Source organism: Chelonia mydas, chromosome 10 (genome assembly GCF_015237465.2).
Source record: "Chelonia mydas isolate rCheMyd1 chromosome 10, rCheMyd1.pri.v2, whole genome shotgun sequence".
Classification (NCBI taxonomy): Eukaryota; Metazoa; Chordata; order Testudines; family Cheloniidae; genus Chelonia; species Chelonia mydas.
In genome coordinates this window covers 53,285,247-53,312,992 of record NC_051250.2, presented here as the reverse complement: position 1 = coordinate 53,312,992, position 27,746 = coordinate 53,285,247, and the positions used below count along the sequence as shown (strand labels likewise).

The 27,746-nt window shown below is 41.6% G+C and overlaps 1 long non-coding RNA gene across 2 annotated transcripts in view; it reads right to left on the bottom strand.

Annotated features, from left to right (window-relative positions):
• Positions 1 to 23,088, bottom strand: part of LOC122462179 — a 59,082-nt gene extending 35,994 nt beyond the window's left edge. For both annotated transcript variants that reach the window (XR_006284585.1, XR_006284584.1), the window contains exon 1: positions 22,591 to 23,088. This is a non-coding gene — a long non-coding RNA (uncharacterized LOC122462179). The remainder of the gene's footprint in view (positions 1 to 22,590) is intronic.
• Between the last annotated feature and the right edge of the window lie 4,658 nt (positions 23,089 to 27,746).

Below are 27,746 nucleotides of genomic sequence, written 5' to 3'. Positions count from 1 at the left end.
CTATCTACAAATACATAAACTCTGTATCCTTTTCCCAGACACACCCACCCTACTGGCTAACTCCCCTTTCCTATCACACAACCCCTAGAGGTTGAAGTGAGATAAATATGCCACTCTTACCCACACACACATGCACCTTACAGGCTAGGGCCACAGAAATACTAGACAAATACATTCACACTCTACAGGCTAGAGTTAAACAGTTATAAGGATCCAGATGCACCCATATAAGCCAAGAGCGGGCATGGAAAGTTCATTTGATTTTAAAGACCCAAACCCAGCTACAACATGCTTGCTGCTGTGTTTTGCTGTTTTCCTTTCTAAAACCATGGGAGGAGGAAAGGTACAGTTGGAGGATTAGAATGATTAATATTTCTAATACTTTATATAAACACCTCGGTTAATATCAAACTTAGTAAGAGCTTTCAAGATCTGCTACTGAGTAAGTTAAACAGCTCAAGTTGGTAAGTGTGTTAGATGGAGAACTAGCGCAATGCCCCATTGTTAAATGTCCCCTTCAGCTGGTTCTAAGTGTAGAGCAGGGGTTCTCAAACTGGGGGTTGGGACGTGGGGGGTTGCGAGCTGTCAGCCTCCACCCAAAACCCCACTTTGCCTCCAGCATTTATAATGGTGTAAAATATGTAAAGAAGTGTTTTTAATTTAAAAGGGTGGTCACACATGGAGGCTTCCTATGTGAAAGGGGTCACCAGTATATAAGTTGGAGAACCACTGGTGTACAGCTCTTGGTATAAGAGAGGCCTAGCTTATCTCCTTCTAGGAAGGTTTATTTCCCTTATAGGAAGATCTGGAACCAGACAGAACTGAGGCCGCAATTTTAAGGAAGATCAGATACTGGAAGCTGAAAGAGGAACTCTGGTGAGAAAGTCCCATGGCTAAGGACCCTGTCTGGAAAATCTCAAGAGAAGCAAGATTCAGTGGACTGTGCCCAGAACTTAGAGCTCCAGAGTTCTTTTTCCTGACTTAGTTCCTGTGTGGCCTTGGGCAAATCACTTCACTTCTCTTGATCTCAGTTCTCCCATCTGTAAAAATGATGATATTAATACTTACTACCTGAGCAGCTAATAGGAGGATCAAAGCTTTGAAAACACTGAGTGATAAGTACTTTGATTTTGATCCTGGAAGATTCAGCCAAATAAAGGTTGGGCAAGTTTCCCCTTTTCAAGATCTGTATTTATTGTTTATACTACAGGAAGTACAGCAGCCTGTACTACTTAGAAAACAGTTTGTTGCAGTCCCAGTGATTTCTTATGAACTTTTTCCCCATTGTGGAGTTATTTTTCTTATCCTGAACATTTAAAACTTTCTGAGACGTTCTACAGATGTCTAAAACCTGAAAGCTGCTTAAAATTCTACTACTCCCACATAATACAGACTCTCTAAAGCAAGAGCAGTGGCCAGTTTCCAGCTAGGCTGGACTTCCGCCAGCTTTTTAAATGAATATATGTAATTTAGTTCATATTTTCATACCTCTTTATTAAATACTTCCCAGTCCCATCTTGCCTAATATTTGAACCAGCAAGTTTAATGGCCATTCCTTCATTAAACATTACAAGCTTTTTAAGACCTTGGCAGTGCTGCATTTCATTCAATAACCTAGTGCCGCTACAAAGTCAACAGTGAGTGCAAAGCTAATCCCTCGTGCTCACTAATTATGGCCACTGCTGCAGCTTCTTGGGTGAGACAAGCTGAATCGCTGGGGAAGTGCAGGATTTCCAGGCCAGTGGATTCAGCACTCCAGCTATATCTCATGTCTTGACACTAGATGTCAGCGAAGGGTAATTGTTGTCTCAATTTAGAGGCCAGCCCAGGTAGCTACTAGCAACCTAAGTTAATGTTTTATAGCAAAGGTGAAGTATAGCTCAATACAAGCAGCAGACATATATTACAATAGAAAAGGATATGGTTGTCTAGTGTTTTTAAAGGCAGTCATAAAAGATGAATAATGATGCAGTTTAAAGCTAAAAGACAGCTGCCAAACTGAATGGCCATGATGGATGTCTAAACACCCAGCGTGGAGAAAACCTGTTCCCTAGAGACCACCATCCAAAAAATTAATTACTACGATTCAGCATCTTTAAATGTGCCACTTAATATACTGCCACCATAATTAAATTTCCAGCCCTGTGACCTTGAGACCATTTCCTGAGATAATAAATGAGATCAAGGTTTAATCGATGCAGATGCAAGTAGAAACTGTCCAAGGAAGCACAAAACCATCACGATACAGTCAAGGTCAGGAAAGAAAAACCAAATGAAGCTACGAATCAACTCTAATTACTTTCTTGTGATAAAAGGTGTTTATTTTAATTTGCTTTATTTGCGAACAATAATTCCACCGTGGCACTGTGTGACAGCAGCTTTTAAACTCCAGCCACTAGAGAAGGCAGCAAGGAACTGGTTTTGTTCCCCCTTCACCTGCCACATTTGATACAAAACTCAGCTGTTTTTAGTAGCCAACGGCAAGATTTAGTGGCCAAACTTATTAAAAATCAGACAGTAAAATGCTAAGAACCAGCTGACTAGCCCAACTACTGTCCTGCTGTGCCAATGCAAGGAACTACAAACTCAAGTGCAAGTAGGAATTCAATCAGGGAGGCAAAGACTGATAAGCTGATTCACTTCCTTTTAAAGTCTAGGTGACCCACTAGCATTGATTTGAGCCACATTGCTAGACCTTATTGACTGTCCCAGAAACTGAATTTGGCCAGGAAACAACACAAGAAATATGCTGTCTGCTGAGAGAAGCTGGTTTCATGCTTGGAAGGCTCAGGCACACTGACCAATAGGCATCTTGGAGAATATAATGTAACCTCTTCCGAGACATATCTCCTGAAGATAAGGCCACTTAAATGACCAGAAATAAGAAGCAGTTACTACAAGAGCAGCATTTTTGTTATGTACTGTATTTAATACACACCTGGGCAGCTACATTATTAAGTTACATACTGTGAGAGGGTGCCTGCCCTACACTGGGCTCTAAGGGGTTAACAGAGGCCCAGCGAGGCTGAGCAGGAGGCAGCCAATCAGAGAAGGGCTGAAGGGAGCAGCCAAGCAGGCCCATATAAAAAGAGATCTTCAGGACAGAGGAAAGCAGTTCTCTGCTAGGAGCCCAGGGAGGAAGGAAGGAAGGATGGACAGACTGTGTCTCTGGAGGGCTGAGAGAACTGCCAGTACCCTGGACAGAGCAGTACTGTTAGCAGAGACCAGAGGAGTGAGACAGCTCCTGTCTGGCTGCTGGGGTTTGCAGGCTGAGGCCCTGAGGTAAGGGCAAAGAGGATGCTAGGGCCACAAGGAAGTGGCCAGACAATTCACTGCAGTAGCCACTAAGGGAAGTGTCTAAACAGCAGACTTCAGGTCCCCCGGAAAGGGGGAGCACAATGTCTGGCATGGCTGGAGGACTGTCGCTGAAGAGGATGCTGCGGTCCTTGGAGAGACATGGATCCTAGAGCAGGAGTGACAGTGGCAAGGCAGCACCAGAAGAGGGCGCACTAACATGCAGAGCTAATTCCCATGACAGCTGGCAGGAGGCAGCAGAGTGGTGAGGGGATACCATTACACATACAATCAGAGTGTAAATAATAACTTTTTGGTATGTGCGGTGCTCACCCCAGCTGGACAAGCATTCCAGTTAGAAGGGCCATAAGAGTCTCTCCCCACTCCTTTTAGTGGAGAAAGCTACCTTGCTATTGAATGGTTCCTGCTTCTTGATTATCCCAACAAATCCATGTCTCCCAGGCTATTCAGATAATTGGGAGTATAATGTACTACAATTAATGAGTACCAATTAATTATATCACCAGGGCACAGTTTTAGAGCATATAGGAGTCGCAGGATTGTGCCATACTTAATGCATGGTTAATATTAGGAGCTAATCCTCTAGGCATATACATATAAGGAACTTGACTTGATGAAGGCCATAATATACTACTCAAACTGCCACCTTCCTCTGGAGAAAGGGAAATCCTGAGTAAAGTGGCCACCATGTTCATAGAAAGACAAATCCATCAGAGCTGGAGTCCAGCCTAAGAGCAACGCAAATTGTTCTGCAATAGGGAAGGAAGCACAATGTAAAAAGGTACAAAATCTGAAAAAAACTCACCTACCGATTTCACTTCAGTCTGGCAGAAGCTAGCTAATGTGGTAGACCTCCCCAGAGAAACCTCAGAGTTCAAAATTCTTAGAACTATTTGGGGCTTGGAAAAAACCAATATGAAGTTATTGTCTCAAAACAATTTATTCAATTTTCTAAGGCTGGCGGAGGAGAAGGAAAACAAACCATACAGATTACTCTCCTTCAAGCTGAATCAAAATGGTTTTTAAAAACGTAATTAAAAAAACCAAGTTGTCAGAAGGCCATTTTTCAGTGTTCCATTGTCAGGTCAGTGGGTTATAATTTCCAGATATGTAATGCTGCTGTGAAAAAAATACTTTCACAGCAACAGCATAAAGATGATTTAATTAAAGAATATGGGGCACAATCAAAAGCCTATTGAAGTAAATGACTTCAGGATTCCCATTGACTTCTGATTGGGCCCTTAAATACTGCAGTCATCCACTGTGCTTAGTGATATAAATTATTTTCCTCATATAAATCTGTATTGTTAGGTAACACCTTTAAATATATGAATGAAGGAAGGAACTGTAGTGTTCATATTCCCACTTGACAGGCTGTTTGTGATCAACTCACTGCTCTAACTACGTACTTAATGCAAGGTCTTGTACAGTTGCCACAAGCTGCCGTGTAATGGGCACACACTGGTAATTCCCCATCTTTTCTTGTTGAAAGACCCGGTCAGATCTATTGAGAGATGCTGAGAGAAAGCTACTTAGGATAAGGTACAATGAGTAGGTTTCAAGAAGAAAATGCAACATTTCAATTACAAATTTTCATTTTACATTTTTTAGTCTAATTTGGTCTCTTTGTGGTAAACAAGATGTTTTACAAATGCCTAGTAGGAATAATTGATAGTTCACGCTTCTGTGTGTTATACTTGTTAAAATATTTGCATTTAAAAGAAAGTTGGACTTCTAGCTCAAGGCTATATATATGTCTTTCCTAAGGAACATCAGACAAAAAAGCATTTTGAACTATAATTGTTTTTGAAATCTCATATTTAAAGAGACATTCCTCCTGTTAGCTCTCCCCATCAACTAGTGCATCCTGGTGATAGGGTGATTTAGGGAAGTATACTGAATGGAGCCTGATCCTCCAGATAGTCTCTGTTCACACAACTAGCTCCACTGAAATCATTAAGACTACTCACATGAGTAAGGATTACTTATCCAATTAAGTAATGGAGGATCAAGCCTCAGGTAATTAGCATTAGAATGAGATGTATTTTAAGAGGATCTCTTCTACTAAGATCAATATTTTAGTTAACTTCATCACTTGATTCAAAAAAGCAAATTGTTTCAACTTGTACAGAAGGTAATGATGGTGAGATGAGGACCTGGTGCTCAAAACACCTCCTGAATTCTTTGTACATGCATTAATTAACATGTTTATTACAGTAGTGCATGATGTATATGGGTTATGTTACCGTAGCAACCTTGGTTGCATTTTAGCAAAGGTCTTTTTTTTGTGGAGGACAGAAACCAAGTGTCTTAAATTTGATGATCCAACTCTCTAGCATTGCCTATAGTACACTTTTAAAACAAACTCTTTATTTTGATATGATTGTGAATAATTGAGTGAGCCACACAATGCTCATCAAGATTTATCATGGCTACCCTCAAATAATATGTAATGTATCAGCCAACTCCAACAACTCTGTTCCAACCTGGCAACACTTCATAATGTAGACAAGACCTCCGACAGCAGCAGAAGTCACCTACTTCTTCTATGCTCAGAGTCTCAGGTTGTCTACTGACAAACATCTCATGCCAGATCTTGGCCATTGTTCTGCTCCCTTTACACTGCTCTGACAGTGCAAAGGGGGTGAAAACTGCCCACTCTCACCTTCCTGTGCTGGGGGAATCACCAGCAAGTGTGGAGCAGGAGTAACTAGTGAAAGGTGGATTGGGATGGGAGGGAGTGTGGATGGAGTGCATTGCAGTCCACTTATCACCAGGTGGTTGCCAGTCTCTTGGGAGCTGTTATCAGCTGGATGACTTTAAAGCACCCCTCAGCCTGCTCTGAACTCCACTGAGGCTGACATAAAACCAGCCCCAGGATCAGAGACAGAATCACTGGCTCCTTGATAGCAAACACCACCCTTGGCAGACTATTTGGGTCATTGTATTTATGTAATCCTGCCTGCCCCACCCTGTCATTTGCTCTGTGTTGGGGCAGAATTTCTGGCTTTTGTTACAGATGCTGCAACAGTGGGCAGTATTATATCAATGTAAACCAAGATAATCATTAACGCTGGCAGTAATATTACTATTATTAAACTTCAGACTGGCAGATGAAGGCTGCAAAGATACATTGTGTATTGAAAGAACGCAGCGACAATGGCCTTGACAATAGCATGATATCCATAAGGCATCAGTTAGATGTTTATGCAATCATATGAAGGCATATTATGCTGTCAAATTATTTTAGGGTACACTGGGGAATAAAATAGAGCAGAAGAAAAGCTTGTGATGTTATTGTTTGGTCAGGCATAGGTGCATCAACTCATATCGGATACCATATCCAGCTGTGGGACTTGCCTGCAGCATAGCTATCCCAATCAAAAGGAAACTGTAATTATCCATGAAATACCTCCCTGTCCTTGGCAAATACTGGACACTGATACATTTTTCTGGAATGGAAACCGTATTAATAGTCTCCTACTGCAGATACTGCACTGAAGAGATGAAAACTAGAAAATGCTTGGAGTGAAACAGTGGGGAGTCTTATAAACTGTTATTTTACAGATGTGTATTAATTTAACAAGTCAACAATGTTGTTCTGAGAGTCTCTCTGAAAAACGTTGCCTATTTGTCAGTGGTCCCTTTCTATGGTTCTTTCATTCAAGGAGTCCCTTCGGAGCTGACCATTCAGCCCAATGGCATTTGGTTCCTGGAGGTTATATCCAAACACTTCTGTCATTCAGAAGGCAATTTCCCATAACCCTATTGAACAGGAGATGCTCTAATATTCAACATCACCAAATGAGGGGGTGCTGCAGAAGGTGTAGAGCAGTACCACTTTCTTGCTATGATAGGCGGATAATTAAACTTGGAAAATTATGTTAAATAGACTGATTTGATACTGTTGAACTCCCACTAGTATTTAGTTGGTAAAAACTATACTGATTGCACTGCATTAGTGAAATGGCAATTTGTGAATGAGATTCTGATGTCTGTCATAAAAGAGGGAGAAAGAAATGTGGCATATTCCTACTGGGGGACAGGGAGATATAATGGTTAGTGCACTTGGCTCTAGTCAGAGTGGCCTGGTTTCCATTCCCAGCTCTGACACTGGCCTGCTGAGTGACCTTGGGCAAATCACTTCATTGCTCGGTGCCTCTGTTTCCCCTCTCGCCATTTTTCAGTCTTGTCTATTTAGGCTGTATTTGGGGCAAGAACTGTCTGTCTATGCAACACCGAGCAAAATGGGGCTGCAATCTCAATTGGAGTCTTTAGACCAGGGGTGGGCAAACTGCGGACCGCTTTTAATCCGGCCCTTGAGCTCCATTGCCCCACTCTGGCCGGGGAGTGGGGTCAGGGGCTTGCCCCGCTCTGCCCGCCTGGTGCGCCACCCAGGGAGTAGGGTCAGGGGCTTGTCCTGCTCCAGCACTCCCACCAGAGAGTGGGGTTGGGGACTTGAAAGCCCATGTGCCTCGAGCCCCAGCAGGAGTACCAGGCAGGCGGGGGAAGGGGAAAATGCCCCTGACCCCACTCCCCGGCTGGAGCAACTGGTGGTGGAGTGGGGCAAGTGATGGGATGGGCCTGGATGATGATTGTGTTATAAAATCAACAAACAGCTCAGTCATGTAATTTTCTAACAACGTATTGTTCAGCAGAATTATTTTAATACTGTTGATTTTGAAACAAATTAGTGTTGTCCCTGTTTGAACATGAATTGTTAATTTCATGAGCATTCATGGTCCACCATACAATTTCCATACCCAGGTGTGGCCCTCAGGCCAAAAGGTTTGCCCACCCCTGCTCTAGATACTACTGTAATAAGTAGATACCACATGAATGGGTATTATGTGCATGGTATTAATATATATGAAGTGTTGGGAAGTTATGTTAACTGAATGTATTATACTCTTCCCACAATTCTGTTCACCTAGGCACTTCATAAAACTTTGCAAAGCTGAAGTCAGCTTTGACATTAGCAAATAGGAAACTTTCCAAAGCAGAGATGCATGAATACTTTGTACCAAGTACAATTAGGGAGTACTTTCATGGCTCATCAGTACTTGGAATGTAATATTCAAAACAAGAAATGGGAAAGTATAGGAAGGTACCTGGAATGCTAGGACCCAAAACAAAGGTAAGGAAGGTACAGAACAACAACTACTAAAGGAGCTGAGGACAAACTGGTGTGTTGGATTTTAGTGACATGTAATGAGTTCTGTAACTTGTAAAATCATTCTATGAATTCTACTAGATGAACTGCATATTTTTGAAGCACACCTTCTGTGTAAGGTGAACATGTTGTTGTAGCCAGAAGGAGGGTACATATGTCTCCTTTTCATGTTGTATTCTCCAAAGACAAAACAATACATTTGGCTAAGTTCAGTTATTTGATCTCTTAAACATTTTAAAGAATGAACCGGAAGTGCAGTCCAACAATTGGCTACACCTTTGAGTCAATGCAATAATGAAAAAATATTTATGCAGATAGAGCTACAATATTTCATTTTAATCACTTACAGTTCAGTCACCTTGTCTAGCGACCAGCTAACAACACAGTAAGTGACTATATGCACCCAAAGTATAAGAGGAACAGGCTTGAAAACCAGTGGATGTGTGTTAAGGTATATTAGGTGTAAATGGGAGCAGGTGGACACAAAATAAGGAGCTCTGAATGACAATAGGGAATGCATTATCTGGGCAAGGTCTCCTGAGGTTTATGATGCTTTACTCAGATGATATTTTGATAACTTAAACTAGATTACTTTTGTAATATTCTAATTCAGATTTTAATGAACAATCCAAAACTATTTTTGTTTTCCACAAAAGATTTTAAAATAGGAGTTTATATGTAATGCTGTCATCTGCTGGCTCTCAGCAGTAATTGCTGATCTTATGGTTCTAATGATGTGGTTATATTGAGCATGTGCAGAAAAAATATAAAGATGGCTGATGTTTGCACACTAAACAGTGTGAATCATAACAGGATATCAATATTAATCTACCTCCTATAAAATAAGACCTTTTTATTTAAAGAATAAGATACTGCACAACAATATAATCTGCGCTTTTCCACTTAGCCACAAACCATCTGGTTTCTCTCCAATTACTTGATTTTTTTTTACACCTCTAAATGTTACTGACCTAAAAAACATTTGATCAAAGGCTGTTGAAAATCTAAACCCCCAAGCAAGTATTAAATTGGTCCACTCTGTGTCCTGTGCTGACAAGTCATTATACTCTAGAGCCTTACCATCCATGGTAGTGTCTCAATTAGAGATAAAGATGAAGCAACAGTGTTCTAAAGATGCCCATCCATCTACATGTATTCTCAAAATTAAGAAAAATATATATAGAAATCTTTTCACAAGCGCTGCTGGATTCAGTGATACACAACACTGTCTGCAGTAAGTTAATCAAGCATTAGCAAGACAACAACTGTAAAACCATAAAACCTGAGCTATTTTATGAAGTATAGATTTCCTCAATACACCTTGTGCGCTCTAGCTCTCTCTCTCTCATACTGTCTCTTCCACAATGTAGAGCTTGCCTGACACATACAATCCTTAACTGCTGAAGAACAGTTTGCAGAGGTAAGCCTGAAATGCATTCTCCACAAAAGAATCATGCATTTGCCTCCAAATATTCATATTTCCTGATTTTTTTATATACTCCTTTCTTCAGTTCTAACACTTGGTGTCTGCAGTGCAGAAACAGCCCCTAACTCCACCCTTGCTACCAGCCGCATGTATGCAATAACAGGAAGAAAATCCATTACCTTTGGCACACCAAAAACACAAGTATCTGTATACCAAGGTACTTGCAGTGATTTAGTGAACTAATTAGGAGTAAGTGCAACTGGCTCACAGAGGACAATTTATTCCTGGGGTGTGTGTGTTATTTTCAGTCCAGGACGTGGCATAATGTTATATTCAAGAGTAAGCTATTCTGGGTTATTTTTTATTATTCACCCTTGTTCGTTACATGAGTAACCACTCCTCTCTTTTCTGTAGCACCTTTCAACTCTAGATCTGGAAGCACTGAAAGCAACACTGTTGCCACTAGAGGGACACTTAATACTGAAGTACCAGAGCATTGTTTTCGATAACTTCTCCCCTTTTGAAAGTAGCAGCCATCTATGTCATTAACTACTATGGTCTTGGTTCTGAAAAGTAATTAAGCAAGCATTTTTAAGGCCATCTCTATTCAGGACAGCACTTAAAACCCATTCTTAAGTTTTGTCCTGAATAGGGGTGCTTTCTTGACCTTCTCGACAGACCTGGATTCTTCTGGTTGATCTCTGTGGATAGATACAACATCCTGCACAGTGTCTGATATATTGTGTCATCTCATATACTGCCTCTTTTTCCTTGTGGAGTAGTAGTGAGAGTATTGTGGACAGAGATATTTCAGTTTTACATCTTTCAAAGTCTACTGGAACCTTCAAGAGGGCTTTTGAAGTCCCTTTGAACTCATATATATTAGGTAGTTGTACTATATAGAGCACGGGAACATCTTCTGTGGGCAACATTTCAGCAGATTCCCATTTGTCTCCTAATCACACTTTCATATGGTTGCCAGTTTTCAAAGAGGGGAATCATCTTTGCTCTCCTATTTCTCTGCATTGTTTAGGAGTTCTCTTAAAAATTGTGGTGACTGGTTAAAGTCAACTAGTTCTTAAGATATCAGTCCATTAATAACTGGGCATGGAATTCCAGATTGGCTTCTGAGGGTGCATGTAAGTATAATCTAATAAGGATTCCAATTACCCTCCTTTGTTTGGTTTGAGTCTACTTGACAGTTTGTCCTACCTAGCCCAATTGTCCTCTGTAACTGTGCTTAAAGCCCTATGCTTTGCAAGAACTTTCCATTTTGTTTTAAGGTATCGTGAACCATTATCTAAAACATCTTGAGCAGGACTTCTGTGTCTTGTGCAGACAAATTCTTCATACAAAGCCTTTGTTTCATTCAGTTATTCTTATCTCATAGAAGCCGCAACTCAAAGCAGCTTGGTTTGCAAGTTAAACTTGAAACTGTCAATGGTCTTTGCTTTCCAAGCCAAAGAGGTAATTGAATATACCTAATCAGGGGCCTTCTGGTACTGATCAATGCCCTGGACACATTGAACATTTCAGAACTATATCAGCAATCCTTGTGTTCATACTGCGATGCTAGCAAACCTGGTGCCAGCTCATACAAAAGCCCACATCTCAACTTATTGACAAATGCATAGCTAGAATTAGTCTGGCTCACCTGTGTGCTAGTATTGTCACAACAGGTTTTAGAGTTATACAAATGTGCTTAGTATTTAGGCATCATTGAATGCTTGTAAGTCGCTGCCTGCATTAATCTCACATATCAGTACCTCTGTACAGACGTTCCCCGACTTATGCAATCGTTCCGTTCCAGATGCCTTGCATATCTCGAATTTTGTGTAAGTCAGAAATGTATACTCGACCATTACGCAAAAAACAAAAACAAAAAAAACCCCCTCCTATTTCTAGCTTACGGAACTTTTTTTGTAACTGCGTATTTGCGTAAGTCGGGTCTTGCATAACCTGGGGAGCGTCTGTATACCATATTGTAAGGTAATATTTGAGTGTTTGCTTTGTAAGTCTCTGTAGCTGTGTAAATCACCAGACAGGGGAGAAACATGAATTTGCATGAAATGCTGACCTAAAACAAAAGGTGTTATGTCCAGGCCCATCAACACCAGACAAACTATTGTGGAACATCAAAAAGGAGAAAAACTTTGATTGCGTTTTTCTCCTCCTCCTCCCCTTCCCATGAAAAGGAAACTGCAAGTGAATTCCTCCCATCAGCTGAGCTAGCAGATCAGAGAAGGGGGAAATGGAATAAAAATCCCTGACAGGAAGAAACTGTCTCTCTGTGCTGCTTGGACTCTCGAAGGCAAGATTTCTAGACATAAGCAAGGGATCCCCAGGTGCTTAGCCTAGGTTAGCCCTAAGGGACATACAGAGCATGCTTATTATACAAACTTCTATTACCTTTTTAAACTTACGACAGTAACTCATTTGTGTATGTTTACCTGCTTTCACCTTGTAAATAACTCCCATTTTCTTTTCCTAGTTAATAAATCTTTAGATAGTTTATTATAGGATTGGCTACGAGCAGTTGTCTTTGGTATGAGATCAAAGGTGCAATTGACCTGGGGCAAGCGACTGGTCCTTTGGGACTGGGAGTAACCTGAATATTGTTGTGATTTTGGATGTAAGGGACCATCTGTCACAAAAATATGCTCACCTGGATGACAAGATTTACTGGAGTACCCAAGGGGACTGCCTGGGACTCGTGCTTAGGCTGTTATAGTGCCTGAAGAGTTTACACTTGATACTTGGTTGGTGAAATCTGAAAAGAGAACTCTCAGCCAATTTGGAGTTTGTGCCCAGCTTCTTTATAGTCTGCCTGAGGTTGGTACTCATGCTCTTGAACCACTGCAGCTTGACACATATGAGGCTACATAGTAATTTTTCTAGCTGCTTTTTTTTTTGCCATATTTCCATACCCAGTTGGACTTCATGAATGGGATAGTATTTTCTTTCCTTATGCTGTTTGGCACCGTTAATTCACCATTTGCACAGCAGTAATGATAAGCAAGGGATGGGACTTATCTCTAGCTCTGGCTATTCTGCTTAACATCCTTTTAAAGACTCAGACTTTTTTGCATTCTCACAAGTTTGCTCTATCAGCTGCTGCATTTAGTTTTCATTAACAAACAGTTGGTAGGTTATTGGCATCTTCCCTACTGCTTTGGCTCCTGGTAAGTGTGCCATGAATAGTACGTCTGACACAACCGTGTTCTAACCAGGCTTATTATTTAGTTTCAACTGGTATTTGTGCAGTCTCACCACTATTCTTTCATTATTATGAAAGTGCCCTAGGCAATGGCATTTAAACAACGTCTTTTGTGACAGGGTCAGGCCAGATGGCTACAGGAGAGTAACAGAAGGCAGATATATTAGCCCCAGGCTAAGTAGGTCCCTTTTCCCTGGGTAAGGTAACAGGGCAGGTTCGAGAACAATCAGGAACCTTCTGGAGACAATTAAGATGACAGGCTGATTAGAACACCTGCAGCCAATCAAGAAGCTGCTAGAATCAATTAAGGCAGGCTAATCAGGGCACCTGGGTTTTAAAAAGGAGCTCACTTCAGTTTGTGGTGTGCGTGTGAGGAGCTGGGAGCAAGAGGCACTAGGAGTTGAGAGTGAGAACGTGGACTGTTGGAGGACTGAGGAGTACAAGCACTATCAGACACCAGGAGGAAGGTCCTATGGTGAGGATAAAGAAGGTGCTGGGAGGAGGCCATGGGGAAGTAGCAGGGAGTTGTAGCTGTCGCACAGCTGTTCCAGGAGGCACTCTAGACAGCTGCATTCCACAGGGACCTGGGCTGGAACCCAGAGTAGAGGGCGGGCCCGGGTTCCCCCAAATCCTCCCAACTCCTGGTCAGACACAGGAGGAGTTGACCTGGACTGTGAATTCAGAAAAACGGCCAAGCTGAGGGCTGCCGTGAAGCTCCAAGGCAAGCAAATCCGCCAATAAGCGCAAGACCCACCGAGGTAGAGCAGGAACTTTGTCACACTTTTCAATGGTTTTATGGTCAGTTTCTATCTGTTATCTGTCATATACATTGCTGAAATGCATTCTCTTTACTTAGGAGTTCCAAATATTCTCTGCATGGGAACATGTTTCGCAGTTGAAATCATTGATCTGGGAGAAAAAGCAAGCTGTCCTCCATCAAAGCAGCACCTTCACTTGGCTAGGCCTCAACAGTGAGTTTAACCAATTTGTTTGAATGAAAATAATGCAAGATAGGGCTTCTGTTGATGGTTCCTTTAGCTTCTCCACATGCAAATAAGGTGTCATAAATAAAAAGGGAAGGGTAACCACCTTTCTTTATACAGTGCTATAAAATCCCTCCTGGCCAGAGGCAACCCTTTCACCTGTAAAGGGTTAAGAAGCTAAGGTAACCTCGCTGGCACCTGACCCAAAATGACCAATGAGGGGACAAGATACTTTCAAATCTGGCAGGGGGAGGAGAAACAAAGGGTTCTGTCTGTCTATGTGATGCTTTTGCCGGGAACAGATCAGAAATGCAAGCCTTCCAACTCCTGTTAAGTTAGTAAGTAATCTAGCTAGAAAATGTGTTAGATTTTCTTTTGTTTAATGGCTGGTAAAATAAACTGTGCTGGAGGGAATGTATATTCCTGTTTTTGTGTCTTTTTGTAACTTAAGGTTTAGCCTAGAGGGATTCTCTGTTTTGAATCTGGTTACCCTGTAAGATATTTACCCTCCTGATTTTACAGAGGTGATTTTTACCTTTTCTTTAATTAAAATTCTTCTTTTAAGAACCTGATTGATTTTTCATTGTTCTTAAGATCCGGGGGTTTGGGTCTGTGTTCACTTGTACCAGTTGGTGAGGATTCTTATCAAGCCTTCCCCAGGAAAGGGGGTGTAGGGCTTGGGGGGATATTTTGGGGGAAGACGTCTCCAAGTGGTCTCTTTCCCTGTTCTTTGTTTAAAACGCTTGATGGCGGCGGCATACAGTTCAAGGACAAGGTAAAGTTTGTACCTTGGGGAAGTTTTTAACCTGAGCTGGTAAGAATAAGCTTAGGGAGTCTTTCGTGCAGGTCCCCACATCTGTACCCTAGAGTTCAGAGTGGGGAAGGAACCTTGACAGAAGGCCATGAGAGAAAAGTAGCCAGAGAATGAGAGGCTCCTGAGGCCCATGCAGATATTGAAAATGATAAGACAGTTGAGTTCCTGTCATTGTTAGTTGGTCCAAGTGAGTCCCTCCCTGGAGTTACTGTTTTAAGAGAGTTAGTGAAGATATTGATGATTTGTAGTTAGTGAACAGAGAGAGGTCTGACATCATCATGCCACCAGAAGATGCTAATAAGAGGTATTCACTGATTAATAATAAGCATTCTAATAATAGATTTAGTTTGAAACAAGAGACATTGAATTAAATATCAGCACAGCATATAATTAGTAAGATCGTAAAGAGAATGGAACCAGCTTTTGAAAGAGGTGGCAAGAGTCACATCACTAGAAACCATAAAATCACAGTTGGATAGTACCTATAGTCTAGTCTGAAAATTAAGGACCATCCTGAGAGGTGCTTGGCATTTGTGATTCCTGTTAAAGTCAGTGGAAGCTGCAGATACTCTATACCTAAAATCTAACAAAGGAGGAATGATTGGTTGCCTACAGAATGGCTTCCAATGACACACTTTATGAAAGTCTGATGATCACTGATGCCGACCATACAGGGACCTGACCACACCGTTGGCTTGTCACACTGAGGAGGAAACCATCAGTTTGTTCCATCATTCTCAGAGATGCGCCCCCCCCCCCAAAAAAGTAGCTTTCACATCCATTGACTTCTTCTTTTCAAAGTGAAGCATTAATCAGGAATATAAGACAAAGCTGGGGAACACCCACTTCTGGAATATCTTGGCTTTTATGACTCACAGCCATCATTGTAGCTATTTTAAAATAAGGCTATTGACCCTGGCCTTTTCTCCTATTCTTTAATACGTCATATTTAAAACATTGGCATTTTTAGGTACATAAGATTATGTTGAGCAAGTCATTGTAAGAATGTACGATGTCACATCTCTTGTGCAGTTTCACCTTGCCTTAGCAATTTTGGAAAGAATTTGAAACAAGATATTGTATTAGAACACGTATTACACCAAGATTTTGCAGCAGACTGCTATTCTGTGGAGGTTTATGTAAATGGCAAACTACTTTTTAGTCTGAGGACAATCTCCTTCTGTTGTGACACATTTTGTTTGTTTGTTGGTTGTACTAAAATTTGGTGCTATCAAAACCAGGACACCTGAGGTTTTCCTAGGGCTGTGCCAAGCCACCACCCAAGTACCCCCAGGACCTGGTCCAAAGTTCATTGAAATCATTGGAAAGACTGACACCAGCAGGCTTTAGATCAGGCCGTTGCTCCTGACTATAAACTTCATTGGAATTACATCACCAGCTGCAACAGAACAGTGTGATTCCTACTGTGAAATGAATATTCCTAGAGTATCAATCTTTTTATAAATTTAGTATCTTAATATGATCCATGACTTAAGTCACCTTTTGTACTGCTTTCTGTTTGGTTATAATTTTATCTATTAATCATGTTAATCCAATAGAATCTGCCTTAATCAAATGTGAGTCAATTACCCAGTTCTTCAAATTATATTTTTTAATGAAAGACATTTTTTAAGATTGAATACCAATTAGGGATGTGTTCAGAGAAGTGTGGATATCTTTAGAGTATAGAAGCACTTGCCACTCCACACATAAGGTATCTTTCATACCCATTGCCAAGTGAAGTAGTCTGAAGAACATTTTTGAATTGGCACTGAAGTAGCAACATACAGGAAGGGTTATTATAGCTCTTGCCCACATGCACTGTCGCAAATCTTAGATTCCTAAATCTTGAGCACTATGACTCTTCCCCTTCCTCACTTCTCACTGCTACTCCAACCCCCCATAGCTGGTTTGCTTGGGGTTCGCCCTGCCTCCCCATCTCTGCATGCTACAGTTGTGAATATTGGCAGCCCAGAAGTTGGTGCCACCACAGGGAGTCATTCTGGAGATAAATGTTCAATTGCTAGGCAGGTCGGGAAAACCTATTTCAATAACCTGTGCTACCTGGCCACCCATTCCAATATATTGACTTTGTTGATATACGCTCAGTACAAAGATAATGCACAAAACAATAGAAAGAAATGTCTATTTTCAATAATATTTAAGTCAAACTGCATTAATGGTGATTTCATTATAAAATAATTATGCAGAAAAGCAGATTCCACAGAGATGCAGATTTATTTGACTGACCTCTTAAATATGCAGGTCTGTTAAATAAAGACCAAGGAAGAGGGGTCCATTTTTCAGATAGCCTCATATAGATCTCAAAGTATACCTGACATGAAACTTAACTGAATTAATTCATTCAGGAAGAAGACAAATATGCTGCACTTATTGTACATAGTGACTTTCATCCCGGGTTCCACAACAGTTTGGAAAAGGTGTGAAATCATTATAAGGAAACTGTGGGGGGGGGGGAGCAGAGAGTGATTAAGTGGTTTACCCACAGCTGCCAGGCAAACCAGTGCAGAGTCAAGAACAGACCCCAGGAGTTCTGAATAGAGCTGTTTGTGAATTTGTAAAATTCTCAATCTCATTGAAATTTTGACAGAAAAAGTGGGATAAAAATTTCGGTTAAAAAAATCATTAAAATGTCCTCTTTTTGACCATCTCTATTTCTGATTCCTAGTCCCATCCTCTACTACATTAGGCATGTTACCCGGTCAAGGACTGCCATTTTTGTGAGGTATTTCAGTGCTTCCCCTCTAGCACTAAACTTTATAGGTAAAATCCTGGCCCCAAAGAAAGCAAGTTTAGTTTTATCTTGGGGGGGGGGGCAGCACTAGTTCATCCTTTTTAATTTAGATCTCTTTCCTTCTTGGAGTTGCAAGGAAAAAAAAAAATCCCAAACCAATTAACCAAAAAAAAGGGGGGCAGGGAAGAAAATGTTAGTTAAACACACACACACAAAAATGGAGACTTTTCATACATCAGTATTTTGTTATTTTTAGGTAGTGACTTTAGGAACTGTCATCACAAAGGGAACTTCTGAGTCAGGTGAAAGTGATGTCAGACCAATGTCCGTAAAGCGCCATAAATACACAGGCATCTAATATTATGTTGTAAGGGCCAGATCTGAACAAGTTAATGGACAAAACATGCATTAATTGGGGCTTATGTTCTGATCAACAAATGTACATACTATGATTCTGATCCAAAGCTCATTTAAGTCAGTGGGAGGCTTTCCATAAATGTTAAGGCCACTAGGACCATTACAATCATTTAGTCTAACCTCCTACATAACCTAGGGCAAAAATCATCACCCAACAACTTCTGCATCAAGCCCATAACTTCCGTTTAAGCTATAGCTTATTAGCTTATCTTTTAGACCAGTGGTTCTCAACCAGGGGTTCATGTACCCACAGGGGGATACAGAGGCCTTCCAAGGGGTACATCAACTTATTTAGGTATTTGCCTATTTTTACAACAGGCTACATAAAAAGCAACAGCAAAGTCAGTACAAACTAAAATTTCATATGACTTGTTTCTACTGTTCTATACACTGAAATGTAAGTATGATATTTCTATTTCAATTATTTTTATATATAACTATATATAAAAATGAGAAAGTAAGCAATTTTTCAGTAATAGTGTGCGGGACACTTTTGTATTTTTGTCTGATTTTGTAAGTAAGTAGTTTTAAGAGAGGTGAAACTTGGGGGTATGCAAGACAAATCAGATCCCTGAAAGGGGTACAATAGTCTGGAAAGGTTGAGAACCAGTGTTTTAGATGGTCTTGATTTAAAGACTCCAACTGATGGAGAATCTACCATATCTCTAGGGAAGTTGTTTGAATGGTACATTACCCTCATTATTCAAAATTTGCACCTTATTTCTAATCTGAATTTACCTAGCTTCAGCTTGCAACTATTGGATCTTGTTATGCCTTTTCTGCTACATTAAAGAGCCCTCTACTATCAGAAGTCTCTTCATCCTGTAGGTACTTGTAGACCATGAATAAGTCACCTCTTAACCTTTTCTTGGATAGATTAAATAGATTGAACTTCTTTAGTCTATAGTCTCTCACTTTAAGGCATGTATTCAGACCTCAAATCATTCACACAGAACATTAAGAAAATGTTACTAGTTTATTCCAGGTACTTGGTTAGCAATTTACTCTATGCATTGCTCTATATATTCAGCAATAGTAGGTACTGTAATTCTTTTTTAAAAACAATGTACTTTGGCTGTACGCACACTTTTTGTATTAATTTTTGTAAATGTTCATGGAATTAAGTTTTAACCAGCATGAATGCTAGATTCACTTGCCATGAGCATTCATGTTAGAAACCTTATTTGAAAGGAGTTTTCTCATCAAGGAATTGAAACAATACCACGTGAGTTGCACAACAATTTGCAACTTGGCAACACAGCTCAAATTTTGGATTTCAAACAGGAAAGAGCAAGTGAAATCTGTGGAAAACTCTGTAAAAAAAGTCACATTTGGTTTGCAGATATTCTGCAAACAGAAAAAAGGAAAATTCATTAAAAAGGTTATCTGCTATGAATGGATCTTAACACTGACAAATCCTCTCAAAGAAGTCATGTTAGTTTGTATCAGCAATTTACACTTCAAGCTAAATTCAGAATTGTTTACTGTGACTTTCCTATGTCAATACTTTTCTGTGTATTCATCTTTTTAATCTCCATTGTGTCAGTTTAATTGCCATGATGACAATTAAAACAATGGGTGCTTTTAAAACATCTTAATGTTCCACTAAGTTATTTCACATTAAAATGCCTTAATTTACTGCTAATTTCATATAAATCAAACTTAAAATATTAAACAGAGATGTTTGGGGCTTCTGTGAGGAATTTCATCAGCCAGTCAGCACCTGAGTTTATGCTGTATACTGACTGATGACAAGCAGCATAATAAACAGTCTATTTGCTAACTCCTAACAGCTCAATGAGGTCCTTATTTCTCACCATAACTGGATTGCCAATACAATATGGAAAAACATCTCCGGGCTGGAGCCAAAATGACCTCATGTCATCATTTTTCTTTCTGCAGTGTCAACATCACAGCCTTGAGAAAGCTCCTCCATTTAGCCTGAACAACTGCATAAAATGTAGATGACATGGCTAAGAGTCTGATCCTACATCCCCACATTGGGCTTGTCTTCACTACTGGGGTAAGTTGACCTAATATACACTACTCCAGCTACGTGAATAATCGTAGAAGAGGTTGACATAGCTTAGGTCGACTTACCCAGGTGTCTTCACTGCGTTGCATCGATGAGAGACGCTCTCTGGTTGACTTACCTTACTCTTCTTGCGGAGCTGGAGTACCAGAGTCGACTGGAGAGCGCTCTGCCGTCGATTTAGTGGGTCTTCGCTAGAGCCACTAAATCGACACTCATAGGCAAATCTCTCAATGAACTCCATGGAGGTGTTACCCAAGTAAATATTAGTAAGGTCATGCCCTACACTGGGTTGTATTAAAACTATACTGCATTCAATAACAGAGACTAGACCAGCTCATTGGTTTACTAATTAATGACAGAAAAAGAAAAGAGTAACTTTTTAAAAATTGGATTTTAATATATTTCACATACATTTAAAGTGCAAAGCAGGGCCTACTGTAAATAACTGCCACTGTTACTAACTCACCTATTTTTTCTGTTACACACTTGTCTACTCATGTTACAGAACCTAGGAGAAATGAGAATCCCAATATTTTGAATGTCTTTTGTGGACACTTTATGGCCCACATCCGCAGTAGCAGCAATTCGCCAATAAAAGAAACAATAACTGTAAGCAGAGTCTGAATGAACTCTCCCCTGATGTCTAGTGGTGAGCTGTGGAAAAGGACTTCAGGAGCTGATCTCGTTTGCATGGGCACACCCCCCCTGCCTAGGTGCTCAGCATGATGGGATTGCTTGCCCAAATGGTCACTTTTGGTTGGTGTGGGATCCCCAGTCTCTTGTTATTGGGGCAGGAGTAATAAACATTTGTTATCCTTGTTGTGTGAATCAAGGGCAGCAGAACTGTACTTGGCATTTCCTGATTGAGGGACTCACACTCAACTAAACAGCACTCACTTGGCAGGGGACCTGGGTTCCAAAGGCCAGTGAGTTGAGAGAGGATAGGGACAGGTACTTGTACCTGGTGGTGTGGGCTTTGCCTTAGGGCCCCAGACACATTTGACCCTTCCTCTCTGCACTGTATAATAACAGAGCTACTTTAGACTCAATTGAGAGTCTTGTTACACACTGCAGAGCTGAAATCACTGATACCTAGGTCTAAGTATTAGACCTGCTTTGGGACAGTGTCTCTGATGCAAGAGATTGCCCAGTGTGCACCAGCAGTGAGGCTCCACCACTAACAGCTGAAATAACGGAGAGCTATGCTAAGTGTGTGTGGGGGGGGGGGGCTGAACAGAACGTGGCACAGCCAGCAGGGCGGCTGGTGGAGAGGGTTGGCGAGTGGGCAGCTGGCAGAGAGGCGCAGACAGCAGGGCGGCTGGTGGAAAGGAGCGGCCAGCAGGGCAGGCAGGGCAGCGGGTGGAGAGTGCCAGAGCAGAATCCCGCAAAGGGGGAGGCGAGTGAGTGCCCAAGCAGTGGCACGAGTAAGGTGCCTCCTTACCCCGCCCCTCCACCTAGGGTGGGAGGTGAACTCTGCAGATGCATCTCTGAACTCTGGGTCTGCACTGTCCAAGGACTGCAACGATGAGTGGGGTGCAAAGAAGGGATGGGTACATTAAAGGGACTTTTGGGTTGCTGGACTTCAGAACCTGTGGGGAAAAGGACCCTACCCAGCTTACTTGGCAATGCGACTTTTGCTCATGGTTTATATTTATAAACCCTGTTTCCCCAAATTAATGCTGCATTATTTCCCTCCTTTTATTAAAAGTTTTTTGCTACACTCTGTGCTTGCAACAGGGGATATATTGCCTCTTAGAGGCACCCAGGGGGTGGTGTGTAATTGTCCCAGGTCACTGAGTGGGGGCTCAAGCCGGTTTTTGTATTGTATTGTTGAAAAGGAACCCCTAGATACTGAACCCAGCCCTTATTGCTGCCAACTCTGACATAACTAAAAGTTAGGTCCTGTCCATCTCAACATGTGGAAAACTTGTACTACAATTAGCAGAAAGAGTCTGTCTGCCATAGCCTAATAATTCCCCCTCAGAGGAAGCCTAATCTATAAATATTCTTTGGTACAGCATCTTAGCTTTTCTTGGACACTGTTGAGGGTTATGCATGCCCCCGTGCCCTTTTTGGGATGGGACACTGGTCATTATAAGCCCACAGGCAAGTCTGCGTGACCCCTCTGGGTCTCAAAGTAATGTGGCCTAACAGTCAAAGTCAATCTATCTGTCCTTTCTATCAGGGCTGCACGGCCTAGCGGCCAGAGTCAGTAGAGCGGCCCTCACAATCATGGCTATACGGCCTAGCGGCCAAAGGCAGTAGGGCTGGAAGGGTGGCCAGTGACCAGGGTAGGCAGACCCAGGCCCTCCCTTTCCACCAGGCCCCAACCCAAGACCTTGTCAGTGGTGGGGTTGCCCGCCACCAGCTCAGCCGGGATCCGACCAAAACATGCTAAGCTAGTCTCTGGGTCTCCAAACACCTCCTTGCAAAGCCTCCCTAGGTTACTCCCTACCTGCTTCTCTGCAGCTTGTGTTCTCGTGGTTCCCCCGGTCTCCTCTTCCTCTCTGGTGTCCGGAGCCTGGGGTCTGTTGGTCGCTGCTGTCTGGCTGGCCTCCGAATCATGAAGTGTTGGCGGTCCATCAGCAGGAGTCTGCAGCACACCTCCTTCCTTCGTTTGGGGGCAGTCAGCTCCCAAATGAACTGGGCTGCTCCCTTTTATACCTGGCCTCCAGCCAGAGCATGGCCAGCAGAGTCGAGGGGATGTGGCCTCCTCAGCCCAAAGAATGGAATTAACCCCTGCAGTCCCAGTGTGGGGCATGCATGCCCCGTCACAGACACCTTTAAAAATATACATTACATTACCCTGGCTGAGGGGGTTTTCTTTTTCTTTTCTTTTTTTTTTTTTTTGCACTGTATCAGAATTAGTAATCATTCAGAGAACTTGAATGATAATGCTTTTTGAAGTATCAAGTAGTGATAACTAATTTAACTGAAGATCAACATAAATTTGTCTGTTTATATCACAAAAAGTATGGGAATATTATTTGTAAATTTATACAGAAAATCAAGTTTATTAAAGTGTATAATTAACTAGAGAAATATTCCTGAGGTTAAGTGTCACATACATTAACAAAACAATACCCTTATGTTTTAATTAGCCATGATACTGCAAGCGGAATTAGGCACAGAATGTTGTAGGATTATCACATATCAAAACTACACCGAACTCCAATTTTTTAATCAGGTATTAATTTTCTGACAAACATTTTCCACCACCCCACTAGTTCTTAGCAATTAGTCTATTCTTCTTCCTGAAAACATTTCCTTCATATAGTAACAGCGAGTGAACAATGCTAATTTCTATGCTCTTGCAAATTATCATCAGGTTTCAATTAAAGCAGCAGTAGCAATAAAAAAAAACTTTGTTGCAAAGAGTTGCTAATAAGAATACTGTGCCAATTTCCAGACCATTTTCTTTTTTATAACTAAATGCTTCTCAGCTGCCTGTCAACCTGAATTTGTCACAATGTTAAATTCTAAATTCTCCCCATTCCATACAGGTCTGGTATTATCCCATTTTTGGCATGTGCAATTGGCTAACATTTCAGCAACTGAAAATAAAAGAAGTTTACTTAAACCCAATACAGGAGTACAATACTTGAAGTCTCCTTTTCAACCCATTCTCCTTTTTTAAACAACCTAGTGAGTTTTCACCCATCCTCCCAACATTTTTAAACAAGGCCATTCCATGCCATGTGCGTTTGATAAATGTATGAGCAGAGACTCTTCCTCATCCGAGGCTGAACTCCTGGAGCTTGAGTTAATGTCCCAATTCCCTCCCTTCCTGGAATTTGGCTTTGGTAACTTGGTAACTCAGAAAACAATGACACAACAGCCTGACCTTGCTCCCTAGGCTTGGTTGCTCCGAAGATTTGCCTAGAGGACTCACGCTTCGCTAACCCTTTTGGGTACATCTACACAGCAAGCAGGATCCCTTGGCAGTAAGTCTCAGAGCCCTCATCCACTGACTTGGGCTCACACCATGAAGCTAAAAATAACTGCACAGATATTGGTGCTTGGGCTGGAGCTCGGGCTCTGAAACCCACTTCCCTGTGTAGACTTCAGAGCCTGAGCCCAAACATCTACACATCTAGCGTTAGCACTATAGCTTGAGCCAAAGTCTGTAAACTCAGGCTCTGAGACTCGCTACCACAGGATCCTGTTTGCTGTGTAGACGTACCCATGGTTCCCTAAGGCCCAGGGGCACACTCCTACCCAGTCTTCATATCCCAGTTGAAACTCATTAAAGCAACCTGCGAGTATGACTCTCCTGAGCCTAGGGTGACTCAATAGAAGAGCCATGCATTCCCATGAGGCCCCAATGAGGTACCTCAACACGTACCTAGCTTTAAATATGTGAATAGTTCCATTAGCTTCAAAGGGACCACTCACATACTTAAAATTAGGTACATAAACTAGCATTGCCATCTCTTACGATTTTATTACAAGTCTCGAATATTTGGAATCCTGCTCCTGGAATCATGTGACTGCATGAGATCTTTCTGTTTTTTAACTCACACAGTTTCAGAAAGAACCTTGAAAACATGAACCATAAAGGCCCACAATGCAGACAGCAATTTTTAAAAAATCCAACATTTATTATTTTTAACCTCTCATGCTTTTTTAAGCCATTCTTATGAATTTTGGGGGCCTGGTTTACATAAAGCTGGGATTGGTAATACAGTTAAACAGCTTGCTGATTTGCTGCATTAGAGTCTGGTATCTTGCTACAGAGTAAATAGATTTTTTTTTAAATCTCCTACACTTTATTATCAAAAAGAAAAGGAGTACTAGTGGCACCTTAGAGACTAACCAATTTATTTGAGCATAAGCTTTCGTGAGCTACAGCTCCCTTCATCGGATGCATTCAGTGGAAAATACAGTGAGGAGATTTATATACACACAGAACATGAAAAAATGGGTGTTATCATACACACTGTAAGGAGAGTGATCACTTAAGATGAGCTATTACCAGCAGGAGAGGCGGGGGGAGAAAACCTTTTGTAATGATAATCAAGGTGGGCCATTTCCAGCAGTTAACAGGAACGTCCGAGGAGCAGTGGGGGGTGGGGTGGAGAAATAAACATGGGGAAATAGTTTTACTTTGTGTAATGACACATCCATTCCCAGTCTCTATTCAAGCCTAACTTAATTGTATCCAGTTTGCAAATTAATTCCAATTCAGCAGTCTCTCGTTGGAGTCTGTTTTTGAAGTCTTTTTGTTCTAATATTGCGACCTTTAGGTCTGAAATCGAGTGACCAGAGAGATTGAAGTGTTCTCCGACTGGTTTATGAATGTTATAATTCTTGACGTCTGATTTGTGTCCATCTATTCTTTTACGTAGAGACTGTCCAGTTTGACCAATGTACATGGCAGAGGGGCACTGCTGGCACATGATGGCATATATCACATTGGTAGAAGTGCAGGTGAACGAGACTCTGATAGTGAGGCTGATGTGATTAGGCCCTATGATGGTGTCCCCTGAATAGATATGTGGACGCAGTTGGCAACGGGCTTTGTTGCAAGGATAGGTTCCTGGGTTAGTGGTTCTGTTATGTGGTGTGTGGTTGCTGGTGAGTATTTGCTTCAGGTTGGGAGGCTGTCTGTAGGCAAGGACTGGCCTGTCTCCCAAGATTTGTGAGAGTGATGGGTCGTCCTTCAGGATACGTTGTAGATCCCTGATGATGCGTTGGAGAGGTTTTAGTTGGGAGCTGAAGGTGATGGCTAGTGGCGTTCTATTATCATCTTTGTTGGGCCTGTCCTGTAGTAGGTGACTTTTGCGTACCCTTCTGGCTCTGTCAATTTGTTTCTTCACTTCAGCAGGCGGGTATTTTAGTTGTAAGAATGCTTGATAGAGATCTTGTAGGTGTCTGTCTCTGTCTGAGGGGTTGGAGCAAATGCGGTTGTATCGTAGAGCTTGGCTATAGACGATGGATCATGTGGTGTGGTCTGGGTGAAAGCTGGAGGCATGTAGGTAGGAATAGCGGTCAGTAGGTTTCCGGTATAGGGTGGTGTTTATGTGACCATCGCTTATTAGCACCGTAGTGTCCAGGAAGTGGATCTCTTGTGTGGATTGGTCCAGGCTGAGGTTGATGTTGGGATGGAAATTGTTGAAATCATGGTGGAATTCCTCAAGGGCTTCTTTTCCATGGGTCCAGATGATGAAGATGTTATCAATGTAGCACAAGTAGAGTAGGGGCATTAGGGGACGAGAGCTGAGGAAGCGTTGTTCTAAGTCAGCCATAAAAATGTTGGCATACTGTGGGGCCAGGCGCTATAGCCATAGCAGTGCCGCTGATTTGAAGGTATACATTGTCCCCAAATGTGAAATAGTTATGGGTGAGGACAAAGTCACAAAGTTCAGTCACCAGGTTTGCTGTGACATTATCAGGGATATTGTTCCTAATGGCTTGTAGTCCATCTTTGTGTGGAATGTTGGTGTAGAGGGCTTCTACATCCATAGTTGCTAGATGGTGTTTTCAGGAAGATCACCGATGGATTGTAGTTTCCTCCGGAAGTCAGTGGTGTCTCGAAGATAGCTGAGAGTGCTGGTAGCGTAAGGCCTGAGGAGGGAGTCTACATAGCCAGACAATCCTGCTGTCAGGGTGCCAATGCCTGAGATGATGGGGCGTCCAGGATTTCCAGGTTTATGGATCTTGGGTAGCAGATAGAATGTCCCAGGTCGGGGTTCCAGGGTGTGTCTGTGCAGATTTGTTGTGTGTATATAAATCTCCTCACTGTATTTTCCACTGAATGCATCCGATAAAGTGAGCTGTAGCTCATGAAAGCTTATGCTCAAATAAATTGGTTAGTCTCTAAGGTGCCACTAGTACTCCTTTTCTTTTTGCGAATACAGACTAACACGGCTGCTACTCTGAAACCTACATTTTATTATAAATATTCTATATTTCTTAGGTGCCTTCCACTTGAAGCAGCTATACAAGAGAGTGACAAGAACTGTTTAAGATAGTCAACTCTGTTAATCAGAACAGTTCATAGAGAAAGATTTTCTTACTGACTGCTTTACTGGCATGATACAGATTTTCAGAGGTACATCATCTGTACTGTGTTTAGTCTATACTTACTGTTCAGTCAAGCCTTATATAGAGTCTTATAATCTAATCAAGGCATGGTTATTTCAGCCCACATGAGGAATCCACAATTTTTAGAATTTGGTTGTTTTAGCTGTTGCTTAGCTGTGGATTCAAATTCTCATGAGAGGCAGATATATATCTGGATCTCCTAGTAACATGCTATGCAAGGGTGTCTCTTTCCCATCACCACCCCCTACCAGTTATTGAGAGGAGAGGCAGGGTAAGAGATACCACAGAGGGCAAACCATTGTCATGCCCTGGAGGGGAGTAGGGAGCGTCGTCTGGCCAGGCTGGCATCTGCACTGCTCTTCCAAAATTGATTCTGTACTACACTGAGGCACAGCCAGATTTAGTCCATTGCAGTTTCTGACTCTCATGCTTTAGCACAACGCTGCTAAGTATGGCTGGCAGACAATATTGAAAGAGGATTAAATCCAAAGCAGTGTTTTAAGTTCTTAAAAATCTATTATTAAATTTTGTAAAATCATCTACATCAAATCCAATGTGGGTGGG